The sequence below is a fragment of the Fukomys damarensis genome, unplaced genomic scaffold, assembly GCF_012274545.1.
Source record: "Fukomys damarensis isolate Sample0158 unplaced genomic scaffold, DMR_v1.0_HiC HiC_scaffold_3, whole genome shotgun sequence".
In the NCBI taxonomy this organism is placed as follows: Eukaryota; Metazoa; Chordata; class Mammalia; order Rodentia; family Bathyergidae; genus Fukomys; species Fukomys damarensis.
In genome coordinates this window covers 37,737,846-37,756,827 of record NW_022900915.1, presented here as the reverse complement: position 1 = coordinate 37,756,827, position 18,982 = coordinate 37,737,846, and positions in this window count along the sequence as shown.

Sequence of the window (18,982 nt, the reverse complement as noted above, 5' to 3'; positions counted from 1 at the left end):
AATCACCATATAGTTTCAAACCACTTATGGAAAAGTCTATGTTGTAAAAGATCCACGCTTAATATGTCATTCATTATGTTTCATAAGAACTAGGTACAAGTAGGTAGTAAGTAATAAACATAAAATATCAAGGGAGAGAATGACATTAGGAAGGTACCATATCTGAATAATAAATATCTGGATAATAATATTACTAAGTACTGAGGACGCGAGTCTTTTTGGTTCCTATTTCCTTTGACTTTGATCTCTCTTATAATGCTATTTATATTGTTTAAAGATTTATTTAATTTAGAGTCAGAAACAATGTTCCATTGGTGAAATCTGGCCTGCTACTTGTTTTTTTAAATATGTTTTATTGGAACAAAGGGTTGTGCATTTATTTATTGTCATCTGATGCTTTGTGCTGTCAAAGAATCTGTAGCAAAGATTGTCTGACTCAGGAGGTGTAAAATATTTGCTATTTGGCTCTGTGCAGAAAAAAAAGATGAGTTATGTTGATTTGAACTATAATAAATTTTGATTCGAATATTAGACTATTAATTCTTTAGGAAGAAAAGAGACACCATGAATTTATCAGTTTCTTATATTTGGTTGATACACGAAGTACAACTGATCTTTGTTAAATGAACAGAGAAAAGTAAAAGGAAGACAACAGCAGAGAAGGAGAAAGTTGGAAACCATAAAGATTTGAGGAAAAAAAAAAGATGCCTGTAAAAAATAAATAAATAAATAAATAAATAGGTAGTTAACTGACAGGCCAGAACTGGGAGCCAAACCTAGAATGCAAAGAGGGATAAAAACAGTTAGTCAAAGTGGGAAGTGATTAAATCTTTCAATTGAGGTTTCAGTCCTTCTAAAAAGCAATTTAGTCACCTTGTCAGGGCTCAACTCAGAAGCCTGTTTGTTGAGGGAAGGTTACCATGACTCAGAAGGGAAATCATAATGCTTCTGTGCGCAGAGCTGGAGCTGAAAACAAACAAGTCCTGTTTTTATTTTTTTATCTTTTAAAAAATCTTTTTTATCACCTCTCACTGGGAGAGAAAGGCAAATCACTCTCGGCCTTTGGTATCTTGTTTATAGCACAGCGAAGAAATAGATATCAATCTGAAGGCAGGCTCTAAAAATAACATGAAAACCACCTTGTATCCATAATGCCTGTGGCAGTATCACCAAAGTTCTTGGATTCTCTCAACTCTAATGCGCCTCCTACTTTTGAATCCTTGTATTAATCATCACCTTTCTTTGTTATCCTAATGTAAACCTGTTAAATTGATTCCATCCCAAGGATCCATGGTTCCCTTTGGGTTCCTGTGTTTGGGTTCCTGTGCCTTGATGCCCATTCCCCTGTGTACTAATTATCATATCTTCAGCCCTCTAATTATCATATCATCTTCAGCCCTCTCCCTGGGGAGCTTTAATTAAGCTAAGTTTGCTCTGATATTTCCTTTAACCCTAGTGCTTCACCATTTAGTTAGAGACATTGATTTTTATAAGGGATGCTTGCGGCCTGAAAGAAATGTTCTTTCTTTGTCTTTTTGGTTTCAGAAAACCAAAGTTTTAATTACAAAATCTGGGGCTTAGTTTCAAAATCCTAACCCATATGTGTGACACAATGTTTATGCCCAATGTAAAAGGTCTAAGAGAGTTAGTAGGTGGGTGAAAGGCATTCTTCTCGGACTGCCACCTCTAACAGTGGTGACTTGAAGACTGTACAGTGGGGGGCTGGTGGAAAACAGAGGTGAAGAAAGAGATGAGGCAGGGGTCCCCAAAGTAAGGCCTGAGGGCGAGTCAGGAGTCTTGTATTATTCTAGGCACAGGACAGGACAGCTAGTAATTCAGCCACTATGGGGATAAGTACAGGACCAACTGCTTTTCGGTCAACACCTGTGAGACAGAATTTCATACAAAGAACTCTAATCAAGAGAGAGAGAAAGATGTCAAAGAAAGGCAAAAACAGGACATAATTTATAGAAAAGGAAACCAAAAGGGTTATAGCATATAAAACACTTATTTCATTAGTAATCAGAAAACAGACAATCAGTAGCAGGCCAGAAAAGAATTGAAATCTAGCTAATTCCAAGCATGGATGCAGAGTAGGAACCCAGAACCCTGTCCGTAGCTTGTACAACCCTTGTGGAGTGCAGTGTGGCAGTACTTGGCCTAATTAAATATACAATTTTGCAGTGGTTCAGTAAGTATGCTGCAGGGCTTACACTCCAAGCAGATGCTCACCCTACTTGGACTTATAAGTGCATGGATGTGGGTAAAATGTGACATGTGCCCATTTGAAAGTAGTACATGGATACTATAACAGCTGGTTAAATGAACAATTAGTAAGGGCATGGATCTTAGGCGAAAAAAATTCTGAATTTAAAATAAATTAAAAGGCAACAGCAGCAAACAGAGTGCAATGATTTCGTTTTTATAAATTAACAATTCAGGAATACAAATAGAACAGGCATTTTAATTGGTCAGGTGTAAATATCAACCTAGGGAGTTGGAGACAAAGGATAAAACTATCAGTGTAGCTAACTAGCATTAAAAAAGCGCAAGGAGTAAGGAACTAATAATCCTACAACTGTAGTGTGAGTTATGACCTAAATGACTATTCTAGTGTGAGTCCATGTGTTCGCGGCGAGGTGTTTCTTAAAAGATGGAAATTCACTCTTTTGTAATCTGAAGATAGCCTAAGACAAGCTAATAGACAAGCATCACTTTAATATGAAAATGAAAACAAAATTATTAAGGCTGAAGGCAAGTGAATGTATTTCATAGGTCTACATCACACTATTGCCTCCTGATCCTGACATCTTTGCGAGAAATTACCTGCACTTGCAGAAGTTAATAAAAATACTAATCTGCTATAGAGAAGGACAAACTTGAGTCATTTGTAGGTAAATGGATGCACCTTGAGACCATAATGTTGAGTGAAGTGAATCAGATACACGCATAAATATTGCATGGTTTCTCTTACATGAGAAACTCAAAATAGAAACAAAGTGCAAAACAAAAGTTAGATCATATGAAACAAGGAGATGGATCTTCTGCAACAGGGAGGGGGACCCAGAGATGAAGGGATAGAGGAGGGAGGAGAGGAGAGAAGAGTATGAAAGGAATTATGACACGCTGTAGCATGTATCAACTTCCTGTGAGGATTGTAATGGTTGTGTGCTGCAAGCATGTACTAATGCAAAATGAAAATTGAAAAACTCAAATAGTAAACTTCCAACTCGGTTTTCTTTTCCTAGGAATGGCTGGGAATTTTGACGTATTAAAGAAAATGTTATCTTTATAATGATAAGTACTTGAACAGCTTCAAGACATTATTTAACACTATTTAGTAGTTAAGCTATGATTTCAGCAATTTTTCTTGGATTACCTACATTGTTTTCCAAAAAAAGGGTATGCTCTCTTTATCATCATTTTGCAGGTGCATGTATTTCTCAGGGAGCGCATAATGTAAAAAATTGGTAACTACTTAATGAATTGCAGAGAGGCACATTCAGGCCTTCTCTGAGGTTTTGGAAAACAAAAACAAAACTATGTCAGGAGTTTTAAGTTCCTCCCTTCTCTCCTGAGAAGAGATTCTAGATAGAAGTTTGCCCATGTCATCCTGGAGGTGAATTCCACGCTGTGACGTTTATAAAAGACCCTGGAGGATGGCTTTTTCAGGGGGTGATATTTACTAAGTAGTTTATTCTTATGCTCATCCGTTTAAAACCCTGCCTCTTTACTCTTTTCTGTGGAATCTGCTTCCCTCAGTACTGTTTGGGGCCTGGAATTTTGTTAATGAAATTCTTTAAAATATTGTTGGGTGTGGACTGCCTTCCTTCATTATCCAGCAAGTGTGTAATAATCTACTCTGCAACATAACATTTATTAGATAAAATAATATTTCCCTTTATTAGATAAAATAGTTTCCCACCGAACTCGGCCATAGAACCTCCACCCATCCTTCTGAGCTTTCTTGAGCTCAAAAATTGCTACTTCATGATGAGACGCATTTAAACTGGCTCCAGATGTCTCGAATTTTTATTTAAATGATCAGATGATGTGGATAGTTCTACAAACATAATCTCCCTAAGCTGAGATCAATTGATTGGTAAGCTTAATTACATCTTCATAAACCCTCTGGCATGTGAAGTTTTTTCCTTAATAATTTTTGTTTGTTTTTTACTTACGAGTCATTGGGGTACCAAAGTAGCATTCTTGGAATCCATGCCATAACTAGCTGCTAAGTCCTGCCGCGTCCTTAGAAAACATCTCACCAGTCCCCGTTGAGCACCAGGGCATGGCTTTTACCCCCTGCTCTCTTCATTTATGTTCACATCCTGAACCCTGATTCTGTTGAAGCATCATTCATATGCACCTGGATATGCAATTAGGAGAGTTCAGTGGATCCATCTGTGGATCATTTTGCATTCTATATTCACATGCATGAATCAACTGCAGATTTAAAATAACGAAGGTAATGTTGAAAATGTACTTTTCAAACTTGTTTATCCTTGGATTTATGTACTCACTCTTGTACTTTCCATGGGCACCTAAAATTAATCATCCACTACATGTATACACACAGGAAAACTGCCAGTTTGAGCCAGAAGAAATTCATATGCTCAGGCTTTAGGCAATGAGCTTCAAATACTGACCAATAAAAGGAAATTGTCTTTCTGCAGGTGCTGGAAAAGTCGTTGAGTTCTACTCTCCAAGGAAGACCTTCCACTGCACATTGTAAGAAAGGCCAAGTAGCTGGGGTGTGCAGAAAACATCCATCCTCTCAAAAGAGGCATTTGGTTGACATCAAAGAGCCTGGCAGCCAGGTGATGACCAGGCTGTGTTCACTACCTGCATAGAACAGCCTGAAAAGTTTCATTCTTTCCAGGTAGAGACTTTTAGAGTGACTAGCCCCTAATTCTCCCAGCTCCAGAAAAATGCCCAAAATGTATTTCCTACGTGAGGCTCAGTCATCCCAGATGCAAACCCCGAGCCAAGGACTCAAGAGCAATTCATTTCTAAAGGCAATGCTCCCAGGACAAGCTGATAATGGAGAGCAAAATGGGGAGGGAGATGAGCCAACAGAAAGCTAAATTTCAGGTGAAAACCCAACCTCAGCTCAAGTCTAGAAAAAGCTGTGGAGCAGAAACTGCAGGTCTTTTCATCATGTCTCAAGGTGAAGGAATTGGTTTTGTGTATCTTTACCAGTCAGTCATGGGGCACTCCATGAAAACACTGACTCCTGAGCATTTTCAGTTAGCTCACCACGAGAGAAAAATAGTTCTAATAGCCCCAAGCAATCCTATGGGCAAAGTCAGAAGCAAAACTTACGGAAGCTGGAGCACAGATGGATGAAATGGACCTAAGGATCTGGCCGGGTACCAATGGGGGACCACTGCAGCTCTTACCTCAATAGTCTTTGGATGACTGAAAGCCGGGCTGTCTGTCATCGCACTCCTGCTTTCCACCCCTGTGACTCTTCTCCTGATTTCCCCTGAGAGTGTTTCTATTGCATTTGCAGAGTTTCAGACAGGGAAGTGGAGAATAATTCATAGATTCAGAGACATGAATTGCTGCTACAAATTGTCCTAGCTAACGAAAATAAATATAGGCATAAAGTCTTGGATGTAAGGAGAAGTTCAGAACATTATTACTGTGTTAATTAATAAGCACTTGTGGATATTTTCAAGGAGCTCTGGACAAAGTGGATTGGATGATCATGAGGTAGGGCAGCTGAAAGAGGACTGGCTTCAGAGTCATGAGACTTGATGTAGAAGGCAGTCTTCTGCGATGCCATCTATGAGCTATGTCCTGGTGTTCCTCCCTGGTCACTACAGAAAAGGGGGTTTTATAAATGCTTCTTGTGAGTTGATAGTTAGTAGAAGAATTACCCAGGTGGGTCAAACTTAGCCATGTAGATTTTTCCCAGAGCCTCCAGGTAAGATCTCAGCATGGCTTATATTCACTTCCTTCTGGGGAGACCCTAAACAAAAACTTTTAATTGGTCCACTTGAATGTCCAGCCTACAGAAAGAAGAGTTAATAAGTGCATGTTTTTAAATGATAAATGTTTGATAATTTGTTATGTTGCATGAGAATAGTAACACCCTATATTCAAACTCCAACTTGCTGCCACTGAAGTACTGCAAGCATGTCATAATCTTCCAAAGCCCAATGTAACAAATGGCATAAACTGGGTGGATTTAAACAACAGAACTTTCCTGTCTCACATTTTGAAGGCCTGGAATCTGCAATCAGTATCCATTCAAGACGTTGGCAGGCCTGAGCTCTCTCTAGAGGGTCCAGAGATGATGCATCCCTTAGATCTTTCTGCTGCTGTTGGCTTTTGGAATTCGTGACTGCTGGCTACATCACCGCATTCTATCTTCGTCTTTACATTTTTGCATTTTCTCCTTCATCCTCCTCCTTCTTTCTCTGCTCCCTTCCACCCCTCCTCCCTCTTCTTCTCCTTTTCCTTCTTTCTCTTCTTCTTCTTCATCTTCTTCCTCTTTTTTTCCTCCTCCGCTTTCTCTTTCTGTTACCCCTTTCTTCTCCCTCCTCCTGCTCCTCCTCCTTCTCCCTCCTCTTCCTTTTCTCTTTCTTCCTCCCCTCATTCTTCCTTTTCTTCTTCTTCCTTCTTTTCTTTCTCTTCTTCTCCTTTTTATTCCTTTCACTCTCTCCACCTTCTTCTTCCTCTCTGTCTCTGTCTCTCCCCTTCTCTCTCTTTCTAACATCTCCTTATGCCTCTCTCTTGCATTGATGTGAATCATTACATACAAAGCCCAAATAGAAAATCTCCCCATCTCAGTATCCTTAACAAAATCATATCTGCAAAAGCTTTTTTTTTTGTCATATAAGATTTCATTCACAGATTCTAGGGATTTGTTCACGGATATCTTTTAGAAATCCATTTTTTTTTTCCAGGCTGCACCATGAGTACTCATCAAAACTTTCTGGATATTATTGTCTAGATTGAAAAGTTAGGACTAAATATGACTATTTCTGGAGGATAATGTAAAATAGTAGAAAATGTAAAAAATATTATATAGTACCTAGAACAGAGCTGATATCTAAAAAATGAGAATTATTACCATTTACCAGGAAAGCTATGACCGTTGGGGTCACTAGTGTTGAAACCACACAAGTATTTGAAAATTCATAGTGAAATATTTTCAGCTTGTTTTGCTTTAATCTCACCAAGATCTAAGTTTACAACCAATAATATTCACTTCTAGAAATGATGCACTTATCAGCTATATGCTTTGAGAACTATCAAATAACTGCTGTATTCTTACAATTATAATTCAGCTGGATTCCCCTTTTACTCTGCATTCATTCATTATGTGCAACCAAGACAAGTGAATCTAAGCAAGACACAATCTGTGACTTCACCTTACAAACCAGCAGAAGGACAGGTTTCTTGAAATACTTGTTTTATAGAGCACATGCCATATAAAAATAAATCTAGTATTCATTCAGCTATTCTCCCTATTCTGAAATCTGTATCCAACCTTGAGAACAAACATCAAAAAGAAAATCTCCAAGTATTAGAGACAATTGCCAAGTTCATGGCCAATTAAAAAGAAATAACAGTACTCCCAAATTTTGTGTAGGTGTGTTTCTCCTATAGCTCCACAATACACATGGTCTCAAAGAAAATCCACACGAGAGGGACGTACAAATAATCACAAACCTGTCCCTGCACCTTATAGCAGCATTGCACTGTGCTGATTGGAACTCGGAGAGAAAAAGTTGGTGCCTGTACTCTCTCTCTCTGAGTCCTTGGAAATGTTTCCTGAAAGCCAGCTCAGGAGTCTTCAGTAACATGAGAGTTCTGATGTTTTTTCTTTGCATTTAATGTTTTTTTGTTGTAAAACCATACTTGCAGTACTGCAGCCTAAGTTGGCAGTAGTGCCCTAAGTCTATAAAACCAAATAAAAAGGCACAATTTATTACCCCCTTACTATCTTCTGTTTAAACATAAATTTGAGGTACCAGAGTAGCATTCACGGTGTGACAAAGTATGGATTCGGTAGTCCTAGGGGAAGTGTCTATGCACTGCCATCATAAAAGTGCCCCAGGAGTTTCGCTCACTGCTACCATCCAATTGGTGGATTAATGATGATAAAAGATTGGACTATTCTGGGTTGTGAATGAAGAGTCACTAAAGTGCTGCTTCCTGGTCAGGGAGAGCTTTGCAAATTGTGAGCTTACCTCATCTGGCTTCCCTTTTGGATACAGATAGACCTGTAAGGATGTCATTAAGGGGGAAATTGAAAGAGAGAGCAGAGGAGTCAAAATTCATTTCACAAAACAATTTTTCTCTTGTGAAATGGATATTTTTCTTGTTCTAGAAAGGGAAAACATTTTTGTATTTGTTCATTTTGCTTCTCATTTATTTGAACAAAGATTTATTTAATGTAATATTTAAACGTAGTATGTTTGTCTTTCAATATCATATAAACTCTTATGTTGCAAAGAAATCATAATTTTGCCACCTACCCAGAAGTGAGCACACATATTGTGTATCCAAAAATGTGAAATTCACTAACTCAAATCAGAAATTAAAATTTGCTTCTATAGAGTTCATGAGCTTCACTGGCCTGCTTCTAATAGAGGCATACTTCTAAAGGTTTCAAGATGGGTCCAAATTACCCACATGCATTTCAGAAAGTATTAATACTTCTACTCAGAGCTGAGGAATAAAGATAGTCCTGAGTTTTGGCAAATTCATCTCCACAATGGGCCGGGTATTTAGCTCACTGGTTCTGCCACCTGCCTCACAAGCACAAGGACCCGAGTTTGGTCCCTGGCACACACACAAAAAAAATTCATATCCACAACATGTTATAAAAGAGCAGAGTAGCGCGCCGGACGCATCCCCATTTCACTGTGAAATTCTGCCAAATGGAAATCAGATTTGGTATCACGGGTACAAGGCACATTCCTTCTGTTCTTTTCTCTGAAACAACGGTGTTTAGAAACATGCTCGGTAGCCGTAAAGTTTTCTAGATAATTTATAAAGAAAAAAATAAACCAAAAGATTCCAACCCTAATTTTGGATTTGGATACTTGCTGCAGCGATGAATTTTAGAAGGTGACAAAGCACACAGTAATCACACCTGGCCCTGGAAAATTGCCGTGCCATGAGACCGGAGTGTTAGCCCCCTGGTCCTGGTGAACAACAGGCGAGCACCCACCTTGCACACTTGACACGGTGAGCTTGTTATTAGGGCCACTGATTTCACTGTTCCAGCTATCTGTGCTATTGTTTGTTCTTTCATATCTTTTCACTATACATAATGTTTTCCTCAGATATGCAAGAGTATGCGGACTTTGCTTTTATTTAGAAACTCTTAGGCGCAGAGTGATTACTCAGTATTCAATTACGGCTGAATTGTAAATGGTTCAAATCTGATTTTAATGTGAATCAATACAATTTGTAATATGGGAAATACAGCAGACTGAAGTTCAATGTTGAATGACTAGTTCATTGGCTACTACTATAACTCATGCCTAAATCAATAAGTAGTATTATATTTCTTTTGTTTTTTTGTTTTTGTTTTTGTTTTTTTGCTAGATCCATTTTGTATCTGGAATTGAGGTACTTAGAGCAGCTTGTTGACTTAAGGACGTGTATTATTTTGTAAACCTGTACAGTACAATCCAGATAGAAACACTGGAAATGCAAAAACGATGAACAGGCATTCTCAGGAATTTTTTTTAGTCCAACAAGTATGTGTTAGGAGATGGTGAACAAAAATAGGGGTTCTTTGGCATTAGGTGTTCTAATCGTGTTGAACAGTGGCAAGAGGAAAAATTAATACATAATGCCATGATTACAATCATCATTTCGGGGAGGCTTAGGCTTCAAGGAGAAGATAACCAGACAAACCAGTTCTTAAGAGGGTGGCTGATTGGCTGTTTTGCTAAAGATAAATGTTTCCTCTTCCAAATATTCTGAAAAAAAAAAAAAGTAGACTAATAGCGAGAAGTGTAGTGATTTGCACATTATCCAAGCCATTGAGTTATTCCTGCCTGTCCTCATTCTGGTTCTTGATTTGCAGGCCAGCTATGCTCTGCAGCTGGAGCAAATTATATCAGCAGAAGTGCTGATGTGACCACAAGTTGACAAAAGGACATGATTTCTAGTAGCAAAAAAGCAACTAGATTTTATGAAATTGTATCTAATAATGTTGTTTAACTCATGGATCCTGCATCTGACGCCTGCTTTTTATCCAGTCCTTTCAGCGGCCCTTTGTTAACAGTCACTCAGAAGAGGAAATAAAATGTAGCCATTGAAATAAAAATTGCTCTACTCTTTTTAATAGCTCAGCTGCAGGCTCTATTGTTTTATTTAATGGATTGTATAACTGAAGTCTCTCCTCCTGATGATTCCCATTTGGCTTCTGAATCCCCAAACTCTGTCAGAATCTTGGGGGTTCCAGAAGGTGTCTGGTGTATCACTTGTTCAGAATACAAGTAGATAGTAAAAGCAATAATGTCCTTTAAATGTAATCCCTGCTACTGACACGATAGTACTAAGAGCAGGAAATGGCGCTTTCTTTTCTCATCAAAACAAAGCACATTCAGACAGTCCCTAGACTCAACAACTCTAGTTCAGGGTATACTGGAAGTTTCCTTGGCTTAAACATACATAGACAAGAAGGCTTGGGGCAGTAGGAAGGATAAAAATAGCATAGAAGGGCTATGATAAATAATTGTCTGTATTGACAATCAATGTGTTGTCCTCTAAGGCTAGATATTTTCTGAGCTTTGGGGTCTGCGGCGGGTCTCTCTCCTTCTGCTGATCACCTGCAAATACAGAGAGCAAACCTGTGAATCCTTCAGTTCCACTCATTGTCACCCTAAACAGTGCCACGTGGGTGTTATACTTTGAAATGTTTACTATATTCAGGTTCTTCAAGAAAGTTAAAATGTGTCTGGTTTCTACTGAAAGCATTGCAGGCTATTTAAAAGTATATATTTACTTTTACTTTTCTAAGGTATATTATATGTATATTCAAAAGATCAAAAATATAAGAAGTCCTTCCTACATAAGAAATGCAGAATAAAACACCAAGAACAGGATCAGCTGTCTGATTTACACTTATTAATAAATCAAATAAGAATGAATTACAAAGTATTTGACTCAAATAAATTGATAGGCTGTGGTTGTAGAAGGCACCTACAAAAAGCTTTTTAGTTCATTTTTGTCCCACCTTGATATTTTCTACCAAAGTAGGTTCAATATTTCAGATAGAGGAGGAGAAGGATTTATAAAATCATGAATTCCTAAGAAGGCTTGCAGCTGATAAAGATATACAATGTACAAAGCAGTTAAAACAAATCATATAGTTTAATCTATTAGATATGTAATTGAGATGCATGTAATCATTAACCTTGGAACAGACTGGAAATCTGTTAATGAATCAAATCAATGTACTCTCCACTGATCCATAATAATTTGAAAGAAATGAAAAATTTAACAGTTACTGTATGTGAGGTTAACGTGGGCTGCAATTAGCTAGCCTCCAGGAGATGATGTTACCTAGTTACCAGAAGGTGAGCATAATTTCTGGAGATCTTCTGGAGAGATTGTCATAAAGACAGATGCCAGACCTGGAAATGGGTCAGGAAAAGATATTTGGCCTGCACCAAACCTGGATCACCTTTCTATCATTTCCTTCTATATATCCTTGTTAAGATATATCATACTCCCAGTTAAAATGAATATATTGCTTGGAAAAGACATTTCAATTGTATTTTGTCAGTTAAAGAAATGATTATCCCTTTTTGTATCTTAGTACATATCTAGAGCTCACATAGCAAAAAGGTCAAAGCAAAAATTCTGCATTGGGGAACAGAATAAAATATGAGTTTCCTGCCACAAGCAAGATATCTTGTGTTTGACAATACTTCATGCTTACACAACCCCTTCATCTTAAGTTCCAGCATGGTCATCACTGGCTGTGGAGATATATAAAAGAGAAATGGAAAGGGATGCATGTCTTGCCTCCATTGCACCCCACATTTTTACACCCTCTGTTTTGTAAGTAGCATATATCCAATAGTGTAGATTTGATCCCAGAACCAATTGAGATATATATATATATATATAAGAAGAAACAATCTTGGTATGTGAAGTTCCATAGAAAAAGCTCAATTTGGGAGAGATATAAAAAGAAATATTGCCATTCTCTAGGGAATCAGTAAATAAAACGGAGAACAGAAATTTTTTTAAATGCATGTAAAATATATGCATATGGAAATGTTAAGAGCCTTATTTTATAATGCCAAGGAGGGCACAAGATAAAAACTGTTGTCATTTGTTTCCAGGGAAAGCAGTCGGTGAGACCAAGCACAGTAGGAGAGTTAGTTAGCTACCACATGTAAAACTGAGAGCAGATGGTTCCGTTGATATAGAGCGCAGGAATGTGCGTGTTTATGCGGGTGCGTTTCTGTACGTGTGCGTGTGGAAACCAGCAAGGAGTTTGACACTGATGTACTCCATCAAGTCCAGTTATAAAGAACAAGTAGTTAGAACAACATTCTGTGCATCTGGCAGCCTAACTAGCTCTGTCAATCTGTGGATACTGCTGACATTGTACTATAAGCTCTGATTCCATCTGTGTTGTTTATTTTGAGCTGGATTTACTGCACACTATGTGAATTGATGATGGCTAAAAGGTCCAAAAGATTCCGAGTCTGTTTAAAGTTCCAAGGTGTCAAATTACACAGGATTGTGTCACGAACATTATGAGAGGGTAAGTGGAGAGGCAAACTGCTTTCGGTATTTGTTAGACGTCCAAGAAAAAATTGCTGAAAATATAGAGGAAGAAGGTTTATGAAAACATCTAAAGAGTGCATATGAACTCCTGCAATCAAATGTTTCCTTTTCACGTTGCATTGTGTCATTTTAAAAAATTCAAAATATGTACAAACAAATAGACAAGTCCTATCAGCTCTCCACTCCGAGGTTGTGACATGCATATTATTCAAAACTTCCCGATCAGCACCATATTAAATTGCCAGAGTCAAGGAATGGACTTGGTGGGTGAGGGTTGTCCTTGTTTCCTTCCAAATGGCTAGAACTGAGTGAGAGGTGTATTTCCATCATTCACTGTTAAGATATTGCATGACATTTCTTTATTGATTCACTTCTTTCTATACAAAACGATATTTCTAAATTTTTCTTCTATGGAGTTTATTAAAGAGATCTTGTTATCTTTTTCAACAAATCATTAAGAGTGTGACATACATCTATATGAGAAAATAACACTATTTGGTCTAGCTCATCTGTATCAAGGCTTTTGCCTATTTTAATTTTTAATATAAAGTGTAGTTGAAAGCTATAGCTATATGCTACTGGAACATTTTTATGAAAAGGGAGAAAAGAGATGTAATAAGTCAGGTGTTATATCTGCATCTGTATATCCAAAGCAGTCTAATTCATGTGGTTGTTCTTGTCTGTGTATATGGTGAACAGCCCATATCAGAATTTTCTTATGCCACACATGATACAAGCTGGACAAAATGTAGTTTAGCTTATAGTCATTGAAAGGAAAAACCAGTTTTCTCACGATACAGAAATCTCAATTCATGCTTTCAATTCCCATTAGTTTAGTGGTTGATGTGGTTTAATTGTATCAGTGAGTAAAAATACATATTTTTATATTCTAATTTGTCCTTTCAGAAAGAACACATTTAATCAACCTGACTTGTTAGTGGGACATTAAACAGAATCTATGAGAGTAGTTCGTTTGCTTGGTAGTATTAAATATTCATTTATTTTTATTGATATTCATGGTATATGCTAGGAGATATAAGATAAACAAACCAGTATAATATGTAATCCATAGTCTCAAGATACTTAAATATCAGATTGTTTAGGTAAGATATCCTTCCACAAATGTCAAATAGTGATCTCTCTCTCTCTCTCTCTCTCTCTCTCTCTCTCTCTCTCTCTCTCTCTCTCTCCACACACGGACACACACTCACATCAATACATGGTATCAACTGCAACAAAGTAGAATAGAACTGAGTTGGTAACTTTCCCTAAAAGGCTTTCTTTGCTAGATAATACTATATTTGGGGACTTCCTCTCCATTTTTATATCATCCATCTTCTCAAGTTCAAGAAATGGTATTCTTCCTCTCTAGAGATAGTACAAAGACAGTGGATGCAACTTATGCAGGTTACATAGCCACAAGTAACCAAAACCTTGCTTCAGTTTATTTCTATAAACATATATTGAACCAGGCATAGTGTTTGATACTGAGGTGAATAAAATGAAAAGCCTGTTTCAAAAGCTGTACAAACTTATAAGGAATTGTTTAAAAGTTTAATGTGAGCATAATGTGATCAGTATTGAAATAGAGATATGCACAGAGAACATTGAAAACAGAGAAGCACCAGATCAGAAATTGAATGGAGCCAGACAGACAGAGAAGATCAGGTGACAGTCTTCCAAGACAGACACAGATGTGAGTGGATGGATAGCGAGGAGAACCACGGGGATGATGGGAATGCAGCTCTGGCAGTACCCAGGTAGCTTAAGCAGACCAGTGAGGGGAACACAGGGAAGACAGCAATGCCATTGGGCTGAAGTAATGAGGAAAGATTTGCATAAAGAGTCTTAGATTGACTTGTGAAATTTGAGTAGATTTTTAATACACAGATAAGGAAATAATTGAATATTATAATTAAGCATAAACAATAAATGCTTAATGATATGAACACCATTGTGGTAGATTGAGGGATGCATAGACCAATATGGTAGATCTGCTAACTTTCAATTTGTTGTTCCTTTCTCATTGCTGAGGCAAAATACCTGATGGTCACAAGTTAAAGGGGGAAAGAATTATTTAATTTAGAGTTTGTAGAGATTTCAGTCTGTATTTGGCTGACTCTGAGGCAAGGTGCCATGGCAGAGGGGCATCACAAAGGAAAAACAGTTCATGGCAGGCAGAAGGTAGCAAGCAGCAAGCCTCCCTTTTTATTCCATCAAAGCTATAAGCCATCTGGGTGGTGCCACTCATGCTCAGAGTGGCATTATACATACCCATATCTATACTGAACCAATTTATTGTACCATTAATTCCAACATCACACCTCTAATCCAGCATCACACACCCATAATCCAGCCACTTCCTCAAAGCCTTACCTATGAGCACAGCAGGATTTCGGGGGTCATCTAGATACAAACCATAATAGCTCATCAAATTTGGAAATTTTGATCACCTAGAACTGATCCATCTCTACGATCTTAGATTCCACTCTTGACAGCATCCTCTTGGTCCTGAAGGTGTCCTTCAGTCATTCCCACTGTCCACACTAAGAAGGGAAAAGGAAAAAAGAAAGGGAGGAAAAAGGATGGAAACAAAGCTTTTGTAAATGAGGAGGTAAGAAGAGTGAGGGGGGGATGCGGAAAAAAGGAACTACGATATATTATGTACAGGTACAAAGTCCCTGTGATGAATGTGATCAGTGTGGTTGACAAATATGTACTAATAAAAAATAAAGTTTTAAAAAAATGGGCTACTTTTGACCCCCCTGGGGAAAAAAGAAAACCTCAGTCTCTTAATCGTCCACTTTGCAACTCTCATCCTGATCAATTTCATTGCTAGTTCACATGGACTCGGTGATTTCTCACTATAATCTCTCTTCTTGTCTCAAGAATCTTGCCTGATTTTCTTTTTATATCCCACCTTCTCTGAACACTCTTAAGGTTGGATTAATTTACCCTTATTCTGTAGCTCTCTTTCCCATTATTCAAAGAGATGGTTGGTTTTCATGTCAGTGCCTCACCATGTTATCCACCTTATTCCTCTTTCTCCTTTCTCCTCTTAGCTTTTCAAGGACCATATTTTCTTGAAATTATAATTTTTCCCCCAGCCTTCTTTTTTAAATGCTGATTCCCATGTTTTTACTTGCTCTTTCTAAAACAACAACAAAACAAAACAAAAAACATAATCTTAATATACCTAAGTCTTTCTTCTTTTAAAAACAAAACAAAGCCAGTTGTGTAGCACAGGCCTAAAATCCCAGCATTCTGGATACCAAGGCAGGAGGATCACTGCAAGTTTGAGGACAACCTAGTCTACATAGTGGGTTCAGGGCCAGTCTGAACTACAAAGTGAGACCCTGCCTCAAAAAGCAAAACAAAACAAAATGAAATGAAATCGTCTCGTTAATTACTGACCTATGTATTGCTTGCATAGTTATTCTTGAAAATGTGGCCCAAGTCCCTGTCCTAACCTTCCTCTAGTGTCTGTACATTCAACCCACTATAACCTAGGAAGCATCTGCGAGAATTTCCTGACACTGTCTTGTGAATATCATTAGTGAATCTCTAATTTCTAAATCTCTCATGGGCACTCTAACATTATTTTGCTTGTAGGACTTGGTATCACTGACTCATTCCTCCTCTTTGAACATGATTTTCTTGGTTTAAAGACATCACACTCATTTTCTCGGTAGACCTCTTTTGTAGTCGATTGCTACAGATTAGCGTCTTCAGAGTTAGTCTTAGACCATTAGCTCTTTCATTTTATACACTTTTATCTGATGAACATCACTTATACATTTAATCGTCATTTATATGTTAGTAGCATTATTTATAGCTACACATGGAAGAATCCAATCCAAGGAATAAGTCCTCCAGTCACGCCTTTTTGATGAATTTCACTCAGCTCTATAGACTTAAATAATCACTTATCCCCTCTACCTGGAGATCCTTCAGTTGTGTGAGCGGCCATATATCCAAAATTGGATGCATCATCCCCTCTCCTTCGAGCCAAACTTAAATATTGTTCAAATCCATGAGCCGTTTCCTAATGACGTTATTCTAGTCCAAACTAAGGTAAATGAAGAGACCTTATAACTGAATAATCTAGTAAGAAACACAATCGGGATTGGGTGTACCAAACAACTAAATTAACCAAGCTAACAATGTCCCTCTTTTAATTAAACTAAAACAATCTAATGAATCTAAATACTAAATTTTCAAAAGCCGAACTCATAAGAATCAAATGTTTAAAGCAAGTAAAATACAGCATGCATATTACTTTTATATTTATATTCCTAGCTCTCAACATTGTGAAATTCAACAGAATTGCTGGTCAATTAATAGATCTTCAGGGAATTTACTTGATGTCTGATACTATCAAAACACAAAAAGTACTGTATGCATGGCCCTCATTCAAGTCATTCACAAGTGATCATACATGTCCTGTAATTTATTCTAAAGAGCTGATGAAATAAGGGTGTCCAAACTGTCCATGCTTATGTCTGATAGAATGGAAGATTTCTTTAGAACCTGAAAATGATAAGAGGCATTCAGGTATTTTCATCAAGCATTAAAATGGAATGTCAGCCTTAAAATAACTAGCTATGTTAGCACCATATAAACTCACAGCAGTGTTCCATAGCCTTTGTTTTATTACCAAACAGAATGTGCTTCATGGGAGAAAAGATTTTTGCCTGGCTCCCTCTCGTTTTTCCCATGAATGGAAAGCTACTATTTTATGTGTCCTGTTAATGAAGAAGGTCAACTCTTCTTTAGCCAAAATTAACTTTCTTTTTTCTTCAATAAAGTTATTTCCTTCCTGAGCAGTAAATATAGACTAATATGCTGATAGAAATAGGTAGGTCTAGCCTATCCTGCAGTAATACTCTGGACTTAGAGCAAATAAGAGTGACATTTTTCTAAGGTTTCACCCTGTTTTTATTGTAACATAAACAACTGTACATAAAGTTATAAAAAATAAATGTACATCTCATAGAATTATCTAAAGCAAACTTCCATGTAATGACTGCCAGTCTACAAAATAGAACTTTACCAACAGCTCTACCCAATTATAACACTTCCCCTTCCACTCAAAGAAATCAGTGTCTTGGTGTTTATGGTAATATTTTTCCTTGCATTTCTTTACTGTTTTAGCACCTGAAAACATGTCACTAGGTAATATATGCCAATTTCATCTATTTTGGACTTTAGGTAAGTGAAATTATCGAGTATATAGTTCTCTTGTGTGGCTTCTTTCACTTAATATTAGGTTTGTTTGAAATGTATCTATGTTGCTAGCAATAGCTATAATTCATGGATATTAATAGCTTGTTAGTAAAATATTGTTGCATATACCTTATTTTTTCACTTTATTGCTGATTGCTGACGAACATTTTCACTACTTATGGTTTTGGCTCTTGTGAATAGAATGATATGCATTTGGGTATGTGCGTTTGGTATGTCTAAGCATACCTTTTTTGTAGGTTATATAACATGAAGTCAATTTATGATTATAAGTTGATACATGATTATCCTTATAAAAATAAAGAACAATGAAAATGAAAAGGATTATAAAAACTGACTGTATAACAATTTTATTTTCAAAATTTCTTAAATTATTCAGATAAACTCTATTATTGCATATTTCAGAAAGAAACACCTGAGTGGTCCTATTGAAATTTCCTTATAAAATACAAATGAAATAGCAATAGCTAAAAATGATTAATGAGTATATATACTTTAACATTTTCTCAGGAAAATAAAGAAATGTACCTAAAATGTACCAATAAACTCAATTAAAGCTGAAAAAAAAAGAAATGCATTGATGACATTCATCTAAATTCTTAAGTAATAGAAACAGATTCTGTGGTGATTCAGTTTAAATTTTTATTTTATGGACGTTATGTTCCTCTTATAATACTACAAAGATTGAAAATCTTGCTCACCATACAATTAAACAAACCCTGCTTGGGAATGTTTAAGAACAAACTCTTAAAATATAACTTCCAATTTTTGTCTTCATATAAGCTTAAGCATGGGAAACTTTGCACTGAAAACAGTAGATCAGATCAGCTCTCTGACCTGGGAACTAGTGACTGGCTCTCCTGAAATGGATAAATAAGTCCCCTGCTTTAATTTACCATGAAACAAAATCCATTTCCTTAAATGACGTCAGAATTTTTGGAACCAGTGTGTGAGA